Genomic DNA, 19,629 nt, shown 5'->3' on the forward strand with positions numbered 1-19,629 from the left:
TAGTATACGAATCAAAATAGAACTAAATCAAAATGGAACTCAATAAAAGACCTCAAATAAACCAAAAAGAAAATAAAATATGGCCAGATAGTAACATGGGAGACAAACAGACACATAAATAACACCTTTAGGAGCATAAGACTAAACAATGAATAAATGACAGACAACACAACAATAACACAAAAAAGAAAAAAACGCATATACATGGAAAGATGCACAGAAAACCCACAGAAAAAATGCACGTGCGGTTTCAAAGCAAAACCAGACACAATCCTAAAACTAAAATATTCACCATTTCCCTCTTTGAAGAAAAATGTCCACTACTAAGCTTATACGGGTTTTTCCATTTTTAATTTCTAAATTTTTAATTCCCAATTTAAATTATTAACATTTTAACTCTGTATTTTTACATATATATGTTATTTTTTTTACTCACTTATTACTAGTTCTTTTTTCAATCCACACACAAAGATACCATCTAAGATAAAATATATATATATCCAGATGTAAAGTTATGCAATCAACAGACATACAAAACCTTTTTTAAGCAAACTAAAACATAAGACTAAACAGCAAAGACAATGCAGCTGTAATGGAAGAAAAAATGCATATATACAGAAAAAACGCGTGAAACACACATGCGTTTTTTTATAAAAATAGACATAATTATATGACTAAGATCATAGCCACTATCTTCCATATAGAAATGCATCAACATTACCTTGTATGAAGACTAATTTTGTTTATTCTGTATATTTCTACTATATTTTATACCTCAATATATATAATATTTTTTTTATATTTTTTGATTACTCAGACATAATTTTCAATACCTATAATTTTCAATACCATCTATCACATTTCCCCAAAAATCTATATTTAATTCCAACCAGCAAGAATATATGCCCCTGTCTACATATATGCACATAGACATAGTTGCAAAGTATACCATGAGCACAACACAGAAATGTCCAAACAAAAAAACAATATGAGTAACAAATCCTAAGTGAACAAACTCCGGACCGGGTTTTTGGTGGGCCTATTAATTAAGTGGGTATAAAAGAGGGCAGTCCATAAGGTTCAAACAAGGCCACTGAGGAAGCGGTTGGAGTACCTCGAAACGCGTCTGGCATCACCTGGCATTACCTGACGCTACAGAGACTACCCACCAATACCCACAACATCACTGAATGATTTTTTGTCATTATAAACAAAAGAAGATATAAAGGAAAAACTTAAAAAGCAGCGCAAGCGTCAGCCAACCGGATATACAACACCACGTGACTGATCACATGAGACTCCGACTCGGCCACACGAGGAGAAACAGTCCGCCCGGATTCATCTCCACAGACTACGCAGCTGTAGGAACCAGCTAACAGGGTGAGTATCGTCTAACTGCAGCAGTAGCGGAAACCTTATCACCAAAAGCTCCCCATACCGCATACTATTTATTCTGACTAACCAACTCTGCTGATTTAAATTATTTACACAAAGATTACAGTATAAATTGTCCATAACCTACATTGGATCCTTTTTATCTCCTCTGGATATCAACTTGTTTTTACTGATCTTTGGTTTTACTCCACCTGTTTTTTATTTCATCCCCTTCTTACAATACCCTTTTATGGTATCTCTAAAATTTTTGTTTTCATATATCATTAGAAGAACTTGGACATAATTTACCAGTTGGACTATCGAAAGACATTCATATTCAAAACCATTTTTTTACACCATTTTGTTAGACGTGATATCGATATTTTAAATCGTAGTTTAATAAAATACCTAATTATACCTTTATAATAAATATATTTTATGTATCAACCAGATAAGAGTGCCTGCCTATTTATTATTTACAAGGTAACAAGAAATAACTGTTTTGGCACCGTTTTTATTTTATGTTATTTGCAACATTCATCTGACAGGTTAGATCATGTGGTATTTTTATAGAGCAGGTTATTACGGACGCGGCAATACCTAATATGTCAACCTTTTTTATTTATGTACGTTTTACACAATTATTTCATTTTTGAAATAAAAAAAATCATGTTTTAGTGTCTTCATAGTCCGAGAGTCATAGTTTTTTCAGTTTTTGGCGATTATTTTGGGTAGGGTTTGATTTTTGCGGGATGAGATGACGGTTTTGATTGGCACTATTTTGGGGTGCGTATGACTTTTTGATCGCTTGCTATTACACTTTTTGTGATGCAAGGTGACAAACAATTGCTTTTTTACACCTTTTTATATACTTTTTTTTACGGTATTCATCTGAGGGGTTAGGTCATGTGATATTTTTATAGAGCAGGTTATTACGGACGCGTTGATACCTAAAAAATAATGTTTTAGTGTCTCCATAGTCCGAGAGCCATAGTTTTTTCGTATTCACCTGAGGGGTTAGGTCATGTGATATTTTTATAGAGCTATTAAGACTCGGTGATACCTAATATGTGTAGTGCATCTTTTTATTTTTATTTTTAATCAGTGCTAAATGTTTATTTATTTTTTATTTTTTTACATTGTTTTGACCCAGACCCACTTGGTTCTTGAAGATCCAGTGGGTCTGATGTCTGTATAATACAGTACAGTACACTATATAGTGTACTGTGCTGTATTTTCTCTTTACAAAGTCTGATCAGACTTCTGCCTTTAGCAGAAGTCTGATCAGCACCATGGACAGCCTCTGATCAGCACCATGAACAGCCGGAAGCCTGTGAAGGTGTCCGGTTTCCATGGTAACATCACTCACTGCCAAAACAGAGCAGCGGGTGATGGGGAGCGAGGGGGGCCCACTCACATAGGGGCCTGAAAAGGCACAGCAGCCCCCGATGGGAGAGCTCCCTCCCTGTTAACTCCTTCCATACAGCGGTCCCTACGGACCGCGGCATGGAAGGGTTTAAACGGCTGACATCACAGCACAGATCTCAGCCGTTTCCAGCAGAGTGTCAGCAATGTGCTGACACTCTGCTTGATAACCGCTCAGCCATCCTGAAAATGAGAGGGGGCGGGCGGGATGATCGCGCCCCCACCAGCACCGCCCACACCTCTCCCCCTGCAATGAGGGCTGCAGGGGTGGTTAAAAATAAAAATTTTGGTCATTTAGAAGTTTCTGACCTAAACTTCCGAAAGTGCTGCAAACCGCAGGTCTGAATTGACCTGCGGTTTGCAGCGATCGCCAATACAGGGGGTCACAGGACCCTCCTCGGCTTTGTCCCAGGGTGCCTGCTGATTGATTTCAGCAGGCACCCAGTTCCGATCACCGCCTGCTGTGCGGCAGTGATCGAAAATACACAGGGCGTACAGGTACGCCCTGTGTCCTTAAGTATCAGGACATCAGGTTGTACCTGTAAGCCCTGTGTCCTTAAGATGTTAAAGGGAAAGATGAAAATAAATCCCAACATGATTAAAACAAACGCAGAGGGTTACTGACAACATTACATATCACTTAAATGACATTTTTTCTTAAATAAGTAAACACAAGTTTGTAACATTGTTTGAAAAAAAGACATCTGTCCATCCAGTTCAGCCCGTTATGGTCACGGCTTGGTGGTAGTTTGCCGTGACACTTTTTCTGAGCATGCTGGTTGCCGGTGGCAACGTGTTGGATCACATGCGTGGGCACTTTCCCTTTAAGGCTGTTACCCTTCCTTTCTGGTGTGCACAGGGTAAAGGTGTGAGCAAGGTAGAGCTGGGTGTGGTCTCAGGTCTCTTTATATTCTGTTGCTGTTGTACTGAGATCTTTGGTATGTCTGCCTTTGTTTGCGAAGGAGCTTGCTCCTTTCTTGGATGATATCTGAAGGCCATCCTAGTTTGACATCTATGTCATCTGCGATGTCATCCCTTGGTCTCCTCCTTGTCCTTTCCCTACCTTATATGTTGTTGTTTTTTGTGTGGGTTTGAATTGGAGATTTTTGTTTATGTCTAGTTGTAGTTACATGTGTGGTCTGTTGTTTATTGTCCAACATGTATGCTAGACATTCCCAGTACCTCTGGAAGTGGGTCCCTGCGCAACTCTACCGGGGGCCACCATGCATCCTGTCCGCATGGGGGTCCAGGAAAGTACTGGTGTGCTAAATTCCTGTATTAGTTGTTAGCTGTGTCCTGTTAGGAGTTCAGGTGTCAGTACTTTCATGGAGTCCAGCCATCGTTGTTGCAGCGGCAGGTAAGTGATTTTTTTTTCTTGGCTCTTGCTTGCCAATACAGTAGCTGTGCACTGTCTACCATTCCCAGTTGCTACGCTTTTGTGAGACTCCGGTTCATCCGTGTCATGAATGAACCAGTCGTCTCCTTGTCCAGACCTTACTACCAGGGATCATCAAGGCTAGTAAGGGCCCAGGTTCCGGTGCATAAGACCTCTTACCATCTGTGTTCGCTCATGTGGTTAGGAAGTCAGGGATAGGATGAGGGTGGTGATAGAAGGTGCCCTGCTCCCTCATCCCAGCGACCAGGCCTAGTTGCTTTCCCTAATTCCTGACATTTCCCCCACTTCCCATTGTGACAGTTATCCTGCAAGTTGATCCAGAGGAAGGCAAAAAACCCTCATGAGGTAGAAGCCAATTTTCCTCATCATTTTACTGTGAAACCCTTTTACATGATCATTAATAAATGTATTGAAGAGAAAAGGCCCCGATACTGACTCCTGAAGTACCCCACTAGTGACCCAATCTGAGTATGTACGTTCATAACTACTCTCTGTTTTCTATCACATAGCCGGTTAGTTACCCACATACACACATTTTCTCCCATTCCATGCATTTTCATTTTGTATACTAACCTTTTATGTAGCACAGTATCAAATGCTTTAGAGAAGTCAAGATATATGACAAGATACTTTAGGATAGCATCTGTTAGAAAACCTTCAAACAGTTTACTCACAACAGATGATAAACTTACCGGCCTATAGTTTCCGGGCTTTGTTTTTGACCCCTTTTGAATATTGACACCACATTCCCTTAGTGCTGATGCTGTGGCAAAGTAATAAGGGTCTTTCTATTACATTAATTAATTATTTTAGAATCTTGCGGTCTTATGCCATCTGGACCCAGTGATTTGTCTGCTTTAATCTTTTAAAGACGCTGCTGCACGTCTTCCTGGGTCAGACAGGCCACATTTAATGGGGGATTTATTTTGGCACTGCATTTCATCTAACCTTTCATTTTCCTCTATGAATACAGCAGATAAAAATATATTTTTAGAAATTTGGTTTCTCCTCCTCATCCTCTACAACTCCTCCCTCATCTTTAAAGGGCCTTTGTCAGAAGATTTGTACCTATGAAACTGCCTGACCTGTTGCATGTGCGCTTGGTAGTTGACGGCATCTGTATTGGTCCCATGTTCATATGTGTCCACATTGCTTAAAATGGTTGTCTCACTTCAGCAAATGGCATTTATCATGTAGAGAAAGTTATGTTACTTAGTATTGTATTGTGATTGTCCATCTTGCCTTTTCCGGCTTTATTCATGTTCCATCAGATTATACACTGCTCATATCCAGGGGTCACGACCACCCTACAATCCAGCAGTGGTGGTTGTGCTTGTACACTATAGCAAAAAGTAAAATAACCTTTGTTTACATGATAAACGCCATTTGCTGAAGCGAGACAACAGCTTTACGTATATGCAAATGAGCCTCTAGGCACAATGGGGGCATTGCCCTTACTCCTAGAGACTCTGCTTTTTCTACAACCGCTGCTCCCTCTCCTGCTCCTAGAGGCTCATTTGCATATATTAAAGCATAATTTTTCTCAGCAATGCAGGCACATATTAACATGGGACCAACACAGATGTGTTCAGTTGCCAAGTGCACATGCAACAGGTCAACCAGTTTCATAGGTACAAATCTGCTGACAGATGCCCTTTAATGGGCCAACACTTTCAGGTTTAAAGGAAATCTGTCACCAGGATATTCGCTATTGAAGTGAATCCATGGCCTAATAGCACTTAGTACCTTATTTCCAGATGTGCCTTTGTTCCAGCAATAGATGTTTTCTATCTTCGGAAAAAAAACAGTTTATTTGGTATGCAAATGAGCCAGTAAGGTGCCCAGAAGGGTTTCACTCTTGCAGGAAGGAGCCCATGCACGCCCCCTGCTAGTGCCCAAGCCCTCCCTCATTCTGGGAGCAGGGAAAAGGGGGGCAGAGTTATGGCTTGAAATGTGATGTAGGAGGGGTGAATGGACACATTGTGGCAGGAGGTGCTCCTGGGCATACAAAAAAATTGTATTTTCAGAAGATAGAAACATCTATTCCTGAAACAAAGGCACATCTGAAAATAAGGTACTAAGTGCTATTAGGCCATGGCTTTACTTTGATAGTGATTATTCTGGTGACAGATTTCCTTTAAAGGGGTTGTCCTATGAATAATGTAAAAAATGAAAATCAGAGATCATATAATCCATGACAAAAACTTTCTAACAAAGCTAGAACCAGCCCTGTACCTCACATGGATCCAGAGATCTCCATATTCATTTTTCTGCTAAATTTATATCAAGCTGATAACTCTCTTTTCTGCTGCAGCTAAGGGGGCGTGTCCATGCTCTGCCTATCACAGCTTAGGAGACAGTTAAAGGATGAAACTGAGCATGTGCGGCCTTCTCAGTGAGCAGGTCAAAGAAATAAGAAATGAAGTGGCGCTATTCAGATACATTTTATTGAATAACTCAGAGGCTATGCAATTTTTTTTTGTAATACATGCAATCACAAAAGTATTCAGTTCCAGGTGCTGGTTTAAAAACTGTAGAATATATTTTTTTCGTGGGACAACCTCTTTAATATGTTTGCCATATATATAATTGAAGAACCTTTTAGGGTTAGTTTCCCCCTTTTTTGCAATGAAAATCAGAGAGTAAAACTAACCCAAATGAGCATATACCTGTATTTGCTGCGCAGTAGAATATAGAAACACTAAAGTACAATATCCAGAAAATCGGTGTTACTGTAGTGTAAAAATTAGAACAACCAAAAATCTTATCACCTACTGCTGCCGAAAAAATATACTATATGTTTGCAAGAGATAACATGCTAGGTAAACATGATGTACAGATGAGCAAAACAATTCTAAATTAATTGAATTTGTTACGATTTTCACATACATTTGTCTGCTAAACAAATCCAAACAAAAACTATTAGGTTTCACTTCTCGAATGTCGCAAAAGTGGCACACAATGCCATTTTATTGTGAAAATTAGAGGGGAAAGTGATAGGGAAGGAGATGGGGATCACATGACCCTGGGAGGGAGAGTGTAATTCTGTATTTCACTTGCAACCTGAGAGCATGTGTTGTGGCTGTGTCTGCCAAAAAGCAATTAAAGAGCAGAAAAAAGCTGTACTAAAGACACACTCTAAGGACAGAACAGGGATATATAATTGGTTTTATCAGGAAAGCTTAGCATAAAGAGAGAGGGACTGGACACTCTGAGTTGCGTGTTGTTTTATAGTTTAAACAGCTTGCTGACAAGTTCCACAATAGTTGATACAGCTTGCTTGCTAGTTTTATCCTGACACAAACTCAACTTTTTCTGTTAAAACCCCAGAAAAACGTAGTGGAAATAATAATTATTTATAGAGGCAATCCTCACAACGGTGCTCCCTAGGGCCAAGGCAGTGATAGGAAGGTGCAACCTCTCTTCCCTTTGGGACACACCCTAATGTTGGGGCTCCTGCCTGATGGTATTTGGGGTGCCCTTAGTGTTATGAGTGTTGTACAGGTGCAAGGCGGGAGGTGTAAATGCTTCAGCTGGTGAATGGTACTGAGGTCAATGCAAAACTCTAAAAAAGTATTGAGCTCCTATAGTGAGATGCAAACTCTACGAATGGTCAGCTAATCTGTTATATATGTCAAAGGTGCCATTAAATTTTAAGATTTCCACAAGCAACAAAGTCTGTAGCCATAACAAGCAAATACCTTGCTAAAACACATGGCCTTGTGATCCTAGACAGTCTTTTTTGTCCCATATTTTTGTGCTTTGCTTTTCTCACAAGCAAAGCCCAAAACTAACTGAAGTGGCTGATTCAATACTAACTAGAAAGCTCCTCCCTTAGAGGAGAAAGCTAGTTCCCTCTGCTGAGACAGGGCATAGTTAAGTAAACAGTGGCACCTATAGACAGCTTTTGGGAATAAATACAAAGCATTAATCATTTTAGAAAAATACCAAATTAACACTTTGTAGGTTCTGGGGTACTGCATATGGACAGCCAGCCAGCTCTTTTTTTTTTTTTTTTTACTTAAAAACCTCAAGTTTCTAAAGTTCAAAGACTTATTGTCAGAACCTCAATAGCATATAGTCTACTGCAAAAGCTGAGAAATTGCCCCCTTTTTCTTTTTTTAAATCCTCAATTTACTGTTTGAATTGGGAATTTTCAGCACACTGAAATACATCCATGTACCTGTGTTTGTGTACCATTTTATTACTGCAGGATACTATTCAGCTACAGCAGAGATTCAAAGGCATTTTACTGAAACACCATTTGTATACCAGTGTTAGTGAACATGCTTTCTTGCAGAAACTGTATTAGTATACTAATTTTAGTGAATCTATTGTATTTCTTAAAGATACCATTTGGTTACAGCACAAGTATTTTAGTGCGAAAACTGCATTTCCATTGTAAATTGTCAATACCAGTGTACAGTGTGTTTGTAGAAGGGGAAATTGCAGAAAATATGCTTGTCATTTTGCTAGTACCATTTAATAATCTGCGTACCAAACCTGTGAATTTTCATTTATTGGCCTCTAATGAAATGTCTGGTAAATGAAAGAGTGCTAAGCGAAAGAACCATGCCTCATCATTTGACAGTCAGAATGTGGGTAATGGTGCAAACAGCAGTAGCAGCACCAGCCAGCAGTAGTAGTAGGCCACAGTTTTCTCTGGCTTATGATATGTGCCATATTATTATTGAGGACAAAGATTGATTGTGGATTGGATGGCAAACTCCTCCTCTCAGTCACAGAAGGATAATGTCAGGGTCACCTCTGAGTCTGACACCGTGCCTTGGAGCCAGGGGTTACAAAGCATTCCTCCTGCTCGTCCTTCTTGCAGCCCCAGAAAAGACTTTCAGTTGCGTCATCTCTGTCTTCACTGCCCCCTTCTAGTGGGGCACCTTCTTTTTTCCTAAGAAAAAGCAACAAAATCCCACATGCTATGGAAGATACTCAAGAGAGTCTCCCTGCTGATGACTTGTGTGAGAACAGTCAGCATTTGCACTGCTATGAGGTGGTTCTGGGGGAGTTGGAGGATCCCATACATAGCTTTGTTCTTGTTGGGGGTGGTAATAGTGGAACTTGTAGCTACAGTAGTGGCAGTAGAGGCAGTGGTAACAACAGTGGCACTGAAGGAAAATACAGAACAGGGAATCAGGAGGGTGGACAAGGAGCCCACAATGACGTATCACAGTCTGATAAATGTGTTGGGAGACACTGACGATGATTGTGTGTTAGACTGAAAGCTTGATTGGGGTGCTGAGGAGAATGTGACATCGGAAGAGGAGGGTGGTGGCCATGGGAGTGGCAATAAAGAGCAGAGGCAATGTATGGCCTCCCCAAAAAAAACTCCTAAAACACTGGCAAGGCCAGAGCTGCTTCTATTATGGTCAGCTTGGGAACTGGTGATGCCACTGATACTGTGGTGCAGACACAAAGCCTGCCTGCTATAAGCCCAAACTCAACTTATGCTAGCTCTGTATTAGTGTTGGGCGCGAATATTCGAATTGCGAATTTTAATCGCAAATATCGGCACTTTGAGAATTTGCAAAGATTTGCTGCAATGTCTTTGTCTGAGCTTAGCAAGATCCCTAACAACCAATAGGAAAGTTGCCTATCCCTTACTATATAAGAACCTCCCCAGCAGCCATTTTCTGCTGTTTTTTGCAGTTCTGAGAGAGACAGCAGTGTCATTGCTGTGCTTTGTGCTTTGCTGTGTCATTACATTAGATAGTTAGTTAGTTAGTTAGCTTATAAATATAATACAGATAGTTAGTGGGAGAACAAGGAATCATTGTGGATGATAGGTACGTGTCACCGAGGTTCCTGGCCTCAGTGGAGTAAGAGCCGTTTTTTATGTGTCAGCAAAAGTTGATACTTAGTATGGCTGTAATAGCTGATCCAGGACAGTTTTTACTGGGAGTACTCCCCATGTTCCAGGCCGGGTTTTGCAGGCATAAAAAACAGCCAGCACTGCCAGGTGGGAAGGATTACCTCCATCTGACAGTGGAGCTCAGGAGGTCTGTGTGCTGTGATCTGGAGGCTGTGTTGGGATCCTCGGCTTGAGCCGGGCTGGAGGGCTTAAACCCCTGTGAGGGCGAACAGGCTGCCTAACGCCTGCCTGTGAACTTGACAAAGCAGAACTTCCAACAGGGTGAAGTAACACCCAGGAGAAAAGGTGACTGTTTTGTATATGAACTTTTCATGTGTGTGAACGATCACCAAGCAACTTTCGTTTTTGTTTTGCTTTCACGTGTGAATAAACACCAAGAACTTGTACTTTGCCTCTGTGCTGCACCCGCCAATCCTAACTACCAGAGAGAATCCCCACAAATACTTAATGCACCAATCAGTAATATGTAGTCAGACCTGCTGAAATGTTAAGCTGCACGTATTGCGCCAAAATATGTGCATTATTAATTGGCAATTTGCGCAATAGCGAATATATTGGAGCACTCTATCTGCCTATAAAGCTATTGTAATGTTCTGCCGTGCCACCCATTTTCTCTAGTCTCAGGAAACTTCTAGCAGCTTGAAAAATGTAGCAAAAGTGACCCACGCCTGTATTGCACGCGCAATACGCGCATATTACATTACATTTTCGCAATCGAGAAAAAAATGATGAATTCTCAAATTTATGACAAATATTTGCCCAAATATTCATGAAATATCGCAAATTCGAATATCGCCCCTGCCGCTCATACCTTCTCTGTATCTCCTATCTGGTAGTTTTTCTCGATAGTGCTGGACAAAAGTATTGCCATGTGCATGATCTGCAGGATTAAAATAAACCATGGGAGTTCAAAGACAAACGTAGGCACCACAACTCTATTGCAGTACATGAAGTGGCATCAGCAGACCTTGTGGGTAAATAGAAGTTGCATCCAACTAGCGCAACTAGAGTGACCTCCTCCTGGTCTCCTTTGCGGCAGCCAGGCCACATCCACATGCAGTACTGTGTCCTTGCCATCGTCATCATAATTTACTGCTTCATTCACTCAGACTACTTCTCCTACTCCACTTCATGGCCAGCCATCGATAAGAAAATGTGTTGCCAGGAAACAGAAATCCAATAAATTGCAAGCTTTACTCCCACCTGGCCAAGTAGCAGGAGGCAGAGTTACTGCTGTCAGTCACTTAATAAATTCTGCTGCCTTTAGGGAACTGATGGCGTGCACTCAACCTCACTAGAAGATACCTAGCTGCCATTATTTTTCTAAAAAAGCCATCCCAGTCTTGTGTTGTCGAGTGGCGGAGAACATGGGCTGCTCCTTGCAATTGTTGCTGTGCAGCAAAGTGCAAGCCACTGTAGACACCTGGAGCAGCTTTTATAAGCAGGGCTAGTACATGTCTTTCACAGCCCACTGGGTCAATGTTTTTTGCATCAGCGATGACATAGCACCCTACACCAGGCATTTATCAGCCTTCTCCACATCCTCCTCTATGGAGATCCTCTTGTTCCCAATAGAAGCAGGGCAGAGCGTTCCTCCCACTCCACCTCCTTTCTATCATATGTGTAAAGTGAAGTGTTGCCGTGGTGTGTTAGAGCTGATGAGCCTGGGTGAGAGTAGCCACACTGCCAATCACTTGCTTAAGTGCATCAAGCAGCAAATATTCTACTGGATACATCCTTGCCAACTCAAACTGGGCAAGGATGGCAGGACCCTCATGGCTGCACTGCATTTGTGGGAAATAACATGGAGCATGTGATACATTTAGTCGTACAAGGCATTTTCAAACTGCACTGTGGTTTGCTGAGGGTGCTTGCTTTGTGTCCAGGAGACTGTAGCCATTCTTATGAGGCAAGGAACTCCCTCTTGGACTTGCAGTGACAGAACGGTCTGCCACTGCATTGACTGATCTGCGATGTTCCATCTTGAATACTACCTTGCATATCCAAGAGTTTCTGTATGAGCAGTGTAAAGCAGTGAATTATTTGGTCATGTATCAGACCACCTTTCCAGGGAGCATGTGTTGTTTCAGTGACAGCTCATAAGAGACGCGTAGAGTTGCGTACTCAGGCCCTTCAAAATGCCACCAAATTTGTCAGTAGGGATAACTGCGGCATTGATTGTGTCATCCCCAGGATATTTATCTTAGAGCAGACGCTCATGCTGATGCAAAAAGGGACGGCAGAAGAAGAACACTGAATTTTTCTGGCTGCCCTGTAGCAAATCCCATGGAGGAAGAAGTGGAGGAGGAAGAGCTACTAGAGGAGGAGGAGTCACTTTTACAGGAGGACAAGACTGATGATGATGAGGACAATGACATTGCCCATGAAGACCAATCATCTCAGTGCTCTGTACCATCATATTCCATACTATATGACTGCTGCTACTCCCCCTGCTGCGATTTCCATTACCTCTACAAGCTATTACTACTACCCCAACACAGCCGGAGACACATCTACTGCCTTGTCTGTTCCGGTGCTGCTACTGTTGGCTTTACTATTGCTACCATGAATTACACCTACACAGTTTACCCTTTCCACATCCACACTATACTGCTGCTGCTCCCAAATAAAAGGGATAATTTTTTCAGGCTTGTTCAACTTCAGAACAAGCCACGGTTTCTTTAGACAATAAATACTTGTGAGTGTATAAATACGGGCAAGCATTCTGTCCCTGTGTGTGTGTGTATATATGTATATGTGTATATATATATATATATATATATATATACGGGGCAGGCATCTGACCCCAATAAGGGACAATAAGGGTTAAAAAACATAACAAATGTGACAGTGCACATGCTGTTTGTTAACACTGTCAACAATGCATTTATCCACAGCTGTATATGTCAGTGTCACTCCGCCATTATTTGTTATTGCTGTCATTGTGTTCAAGAGCTTAAAAGAGGGGGGGCTGGAGAAAAGAGCAAAAATGTGTTAAAAAAAATCTTTAAAAAGAGAGAACGAGGCTACCAGATCACATGATCATTGCGTTTATTATTAATATAAATCAGTACAATTCTTTTTATTGTACTTTTGCTTCCTTAATGCTAAATTAAGCAACTTAATAGCCTTTATAAAAAGTTCCCTAAAATTTTACTTCTGCAGAGTGTGTGTAAGTCCTCCCACTAGCTGCTGGTGTTGCAAAATTTGACATAGATCCACGCTCGCCTGTTTTCTCTCACATAGTAACAGGAGGTTGTGCACAGCAGATGTGCGTAGAGATGTGTAGATTTAAGGTGGGCAGCTTACACAGACTGTAGATAGGGAGGAGAGCACAGTACAGGGCGGTTTGCAGGGGAAAAACATGGATGGTGGTCGCATGCATTCCGCGTCTTGCTGAACAGAACCTCCGGCCTGCAATAGATCAGTCCTACCCTTGTCCATGGTACTTTTTTGCGGGGCCACGGAACGGACGTGTGTATATGGACAGCACACGGAGTGGTGTCCACATCTTTTGCGGCCCTGTTGAAGTGAATGGGTCTGCATCCGACCAGCAAAAAATGTGGATTGGATGTTGACCCAAACCATGGTTGTATGCATGAGCCCTTTGAATATAAAATTACTAAAACCTACAGTATCCATCAACATGTGATTTTTGTTATTTTTCCGGAAGAGGACCTAGCTGTGGAGATATTCTCCCTCTTACAGCCACCACGTTCTTTCTGATCTCCACTATAGTTAAATACAAACACCGGGGTCTGGGAAACCTGCAGAATGACTGCATATATGTTATTCACAAAGACAGAAAGTGTTTCCAGATGTTTGGGCTTGAATGGGCTTTTCTTTACTTTCCATGTGGCCCTCCTTTTCCTATCATAACAGTGAGCTGGAAAGAGTTACAAAGCAGTAAGTCTCCTCTTCCCAAACTCCCTAATTTCTCTGTCCTGCCATGACCGTCTCATCCATAACTTGACATGCAGTCCATTCAATGATTTCATAGGTCATTTTCTTACATTCAGGTCACACCTTTTCTTTTCTGTACATCTGACTCATTTCTATATTTATAATATACTGCTTGCATTGCAGACCTCACGATTTCAGCAAAGGAATCTGAGCACTTTAGAAGTGGATATGCTCAGTTTATACAAAGACATAAAAATGAGATATTTTGTCAAAATTTACAATATTTAACTAGGTTTTCCACATACACAAAAAGTGTGTGACATAGCAAGGAGCAGAATGATAAAATCAACATGCACCACATGTAAGAAAAAAGAGATCTCTTCAAAATAAGAACTATTAGAAGTCCTTTAATATTCTTTTCTGCCAATTACTGTAACTGCATTCCTGGGGATTTTTGGCCTTCTTACTTTCTTTGGGGTTGGAGTATCATTGCTTCCTGGGTTCCCTGTCAGTCTCTGTTCACCCAACTCAAACAGTGAAGTGTCAACAGGACTTGTGACCTCTGCAGTCAGTCGCTGGTGACAACTGTGACCTTAGTGTCAACACATCACCACTTTGGATGGTGATTGGCTGCAGTGGTCACTTACCTTGTCAAGACATTATCATCATTAAGTGAACAAAGACTGGCGGGGAACCTGGGAAATTTTGGTATGGAAAGGTTGGGTGATTGATATGGTGATTTTTACTTCTTTTCTTATTTTATAGTATTGTCAGCTGTTTGAAAACATAATGGGTGTTAACTCACCCCTAATAAGACTTACAATGGGAAATGTTTTATAATTTTCATTATAGCTTTATTCTGAATTTTAAAAAAATGCTAATATTTGGGAGTTACTAATAATAATCAGTCAACAAAGGGTCCATTGCTATTGATTATTCCATTGTTAGCCTGTTCTGTTAGTAGTAGGGAATTGACTCTTGGCACACTGCCGATTGCCCACCTTGAACAGGCCACAGCACTCGCCAGAGTGTTTACCAGGCATAGCTCTGTACTTATAGTAGTGGCCATGCCTGGTATTACAGGTCAGTCCCATACGCTTTAAAGGGGTTTTCTAGGATTATAGTCATGTTTACTTAGCCCCCTGGAGCATGTGGTACCTGTTGAAAAGCTCATACTCGCTTTCTCCCCACCACTCCGTTAAAGCACCTTGGCTGTCTTTAATTTTAATCATCGTCAAATACCCTTATCTGTTTACTTCTTGCCGGGGTACGGACAGGATCATATGTGCCACTGCACCCATTGACTGGCCTCAGTGGTCACGTGTCCCAAAGTGGCACATCACTGTTGAGTCACCTGCTGCTTGGGGACACGTCATCACTGAGGTCAGTCATTAGCTTCAATGGCACATGTGACTGTTACCCTGTTGATACCCTGATCTAAATAAACAGTGCCTTTGAGCAGATGAGCATTTTTAACAGCTATAATCCTAAAAAAAAAAATGGGTTGAAGCTGTGCTGAATTGTAATATTAGGCACATCCTCTACTACAATATGGAAACGTGCATGAAAAACATTGAAAGGCTCTGTCAGATGCTTCAGACCCTTCAAACAGCTTATTGGCAAGGGTGCCAAGAGTGGGGCCCCACCAATCTAATTTTGATGGCCTATCCTAAGCATAGAACTTTAATTTTAAAGTCCTAGATAACACTCTTTAAGTGATATGCATCATCTTGTATTGTAATAAGCTACAATAAGTGTGTCCATAAGTTCATGGTCTTGACAAAGTTTTGCATAAATCACAACTTTCTGTGAAGTGTTAGCACAGAACTTAGTTCTAATAGCAGATGATGCAGGCCATTCTCTGCCTACATATTACATGATCACCTTGTCTTTACTGTCTTGTGCTTGTTTGTCACACAGCTGTCCAACTTACAGATAAAACTGAAGTATTTCTTCTATCTTAGCTGTAGTCCAAAGGGAAACAGCACCACAAATCTTACAAATCTTCTACTTACCGTAGAAACAAAATAATTATGTTTTAGAAGCTGTTCCAGCAAGAAAATGAATTTAATGAGACAATTCATTATTATTTTCTAAATTTCCAGGACATATTTAACAAGAACATCTGAGGTTATTAAAATGAAAGGAGACAAAATTATAGGAATCTGTCATCAGAACAGCTTTTAATTTAGGCATCTAACAGATGTCCTAAGAAAAACAGTACAATAGATGCTTCTGCTTGGTGGACCTGCGAGCTTCCAAGGCAAGATGTCTTGTGTTGGCTGCTAGAAGGACCGATCACTTGGTCACATGGATGGCAACTGATATGCTAAAATGCCACAGAAGGGCTATGCGGTGCCACTCAGTCAAAAACCAATTATCACTACTAGGGTTGAGCGAAGTGAGCTTTGGATCATAGAATCAAATGTATGGGTTCTGGCGAGGTGAAATTCATTATCACCGAAGTAGATAACAAATTTCACCTCACCGGAGCCCATACATTTGAATGGTGTTACCAGTGAGAGGTACCCTACAAACTTTGACACTGTATAATTAGTCAGACTGTGCAGGGACACACCCCCAAATGCTAAAAGCCTATTGGACGTTCATTAAAAAACTTCTAGGAACAATAACGAGGGAACAAAACAAAACAGAGTTATAGATACTCCAGTATGCACACGTTATGCTCCTACTAGATAATGCTAACTGGAACACAGTAATTAAAGACTTGCTAAACAATATATATGTTGCATACTTACCTGGCGGCCACACTGAGAGTAAGGTTGGTCAACCTATCTGGGAACAAGGACCATTCAGGCCGGGTTCCGGCATCACATGCTTCCAGAGGACGGGCTATTTAAACAAGCAGTTTCTGGCCACAGTTGCCTGTGATTTGTATTCCTGCCTTACAGACTAGCTTTGTGTTTGTTTCTTTGTAGCACTGCACTTTTGCCTCTGTATATTGATTTTGTCTCTGACATGACCTTCTTGCTTGATACTGGAAACTGTTGATATTTGACTCTCACCTTTGCCTGCTGACTTTGTCTCTGATGGTATCTCCTGGTTTCACTCTGCTGTGTATTTGAATTAGATTTTGGATTCTGATCCAGTCCTAGTTTTGCCTGTTTGGTTTTCATCTCTTTCCGTCTGACTTATTTAGGTGTGGGCCTCTCCATGTAATAAAGTCACAGACGTAGTAGAAGTAGGTAGGGACAGTGGTGCGGCTGGAGTTCTGGGCTGCGCTGTTCCCTACCTTTCATGACAATATGATATTAAACAATCTGAACAAATCAGCATACTTCACCAAGTCCCTATGTGTTTACCTGTTTGGTTATCAGAGGACTAGATAAATTAGAGTAGTAGAATAGGTAGACAGCAGTAGCACAGTCGATACGTTACATTAGGGCAATAACTGATCAGATAAAATTGCTATAAAACATAGTATCAAAGTTAATAAGGAGATTTTAAAATGACAATAATAAATAAATAATTACAAAGCATCAAACAAAAAACAATATGTTAGAACAAGCAGCACACATAATAATGCACAGTGCTCACAGGTCCACCTAAGTCCATGAATAGTGTACCGCTACATGCTGGCACTGAGACAGCTCACGGCTCCTGATACTGTGTTGTAGCACTGCGTTCCTGTAGCTCGAGAGATGGAATATTCGTGTTCTCCCAGATAGTGACAATTGAGAACAAGTGAGATACAGGGGGGTGAGTAAAAAAATAGCTGCAGTCAGAGTCACAAAGGGGGGGTTAGAGTGCTTGCTGGTAACAAAGTGCTGGCTTGTATTGTATAGAATAGTCTGAGGTGGCCATTTTGGGACAAAGGTATTGGGGAGCAGAACGGAGGCACTAAATCAGGATATATCTTGAGGAGGGCACTAGATATGTAGAAATGTATAGTCCAATCTTCAGTTTGGACTGGAGGAGCGCTTTAAAGAAGCACCCCAGGCAAAACTGTGTGGGGCATAAGAGGGCAGTGTATGACACAGACTGGAAGATCGCTTTAAGGTTTATTAATTAGATAAAAACTGGAGCTAAGAAAATCACCCAGAATTTTATTTTTTTATATTGTTATCTTCCCACTTTTTTAATCTAGTCCGTTTAGAAAAAGTTGTAAGCTAAGTAAGAGATGGTAGGATGCATTTGTCAGGATCAGCAGTCGAGGCAGGCTGCTGGCGTTACTGTGTCGTGACATGGCCGCTCTGTTTTTGTAAATGACCTAGCCGTACAAGCCATACTGGGCTCTAATCAACTAGTTGTGACTGCACTAATTAGTTGATCTGCATTGTTAATGTCCGTCAATCAGCCATTAACAATACAGATGGGCTAAACAGTGCAGTTATAATTATTTTCATTAGAGCTCGCTGCGGCTCATATGGCCACCTGGTACTCCTATGCCATGTGGTCATAGCCTCAGCAGTCTCTGACCAAAGTATTTGCTCCCGAAACAGCAAAGGAGGTGACCCCCCTGAAATGTCACATAGCGTGTGGGCACAACGACCCTCCACTTCCATGTGAACAGTCTCCTTACATTGGGACCGATAAGTATTAACTTATAGGGACTTTGCACCTTGGACTTTATGAATTTCATGCTGTATGGATTCAGCTGTATCATATGCGCTTTAATGATGAAACAAGAAGATGAAATATTGACCATTTGCTAGACATGTGGTTTTGTAATTTCGAAGTATTTATTTCACCTAGTTTCTCTGTCCCACTTGCTAAATATTAATTGATAGGATACTACAATTATGAGGCAAATGGAAGCAATTGAGGGATGGGCTCATAAACTTCACCATGGCTTGGGATATGGTTACTGATTATACTAATCAGTGGAAATGTTGTCAGTTAGGGCTCATGCATACAAACATGTGCGAACCGGGCCCGTGCTGTGGACCGCAAAATGCGGTTCGCAATGCACGGGCACCGACCGTGGTGCTTCCATGGGTTTCCGTGCCTCTGTTCCGCACCAACCTTCCAGATTGAAGACCCACTCAAATGAATGGGTCGGCATCCGTGTTGCAGTTTGCACATGATCGGGCAATGGCTGTGTGCATGAGCCCTTACAAAACCTTGATCAGTGCTGTTTTGACAGATCTTGGAATCTTTAAGCTTTATTATAACACAGGGTTATTCAAAAAAGATGGTGCAAAAGTCTGTAGCCAAGGTAAAAAAAAATCTGCTTTGCACATTATACACTGCTCTTATCCAGGGGTTATGACCACCTTGCAATCCATCAGTGGTGGCCATGGTTGTACAGTATAGGAAAAAGTGTCACCTATGTGCACTCCCACGGTCCTGACCACCAGAGAGGCCTGCCCTTTTCATATAGTGTGCAAGCACGGCCACCATTGCTGGATTGTAGGGTGGCCATAACCGCTGGATACGAGCAGTGTTTAATGTGATGGAAAAAATGAATCAGACCAGCAAAAAAGGCAATGTGGGCAATCACAATGCATTAATAAGTGCCTTGTATTAACTTTCTGTACACAATAATTGCCATTTGCTGAAATGAGACAACCCCTTTAATGAATGCTAGGAATCCAAGGATTGTTAGCCTTTTTTCAGTTTATACCATAGACTAGGTTACTATCGGTGTCTTTGGAAGAAGTGGGATAACTCCAGTTAATTC

The 19,629-nt window shown here is 41.2% G+C and overlaps 1 protein-coding gene across 1 annotated transcript in view; it reads left to right on the forward strand.

Annotated features, from left to right (window-relative positions):
• The window catches only part of ASTN2 (astrotactin 2), an 859,422-nt gene that overhangs the window by 838,719 nt on the left and 1,074 nt on the right, over positions 1 to 19,629 (forward strand). The window lies entirely within an intron of this gene.

Source organism: Bufo gargarizans, chromosome 9 (assembly GCF_014858855.1).
Source record: "Bufo gargarizans isolate SCDJY-AF-19 chromosome 9, ASM1485885v1, whole genome shotgun sequence".
In the NCBI taxonomy this organism is placed as follows: Eukaryota; Metazoa; Chordata; class Amphibia; order Anura; family Bufonidae; genus Bufo; species Bufo gargarizans.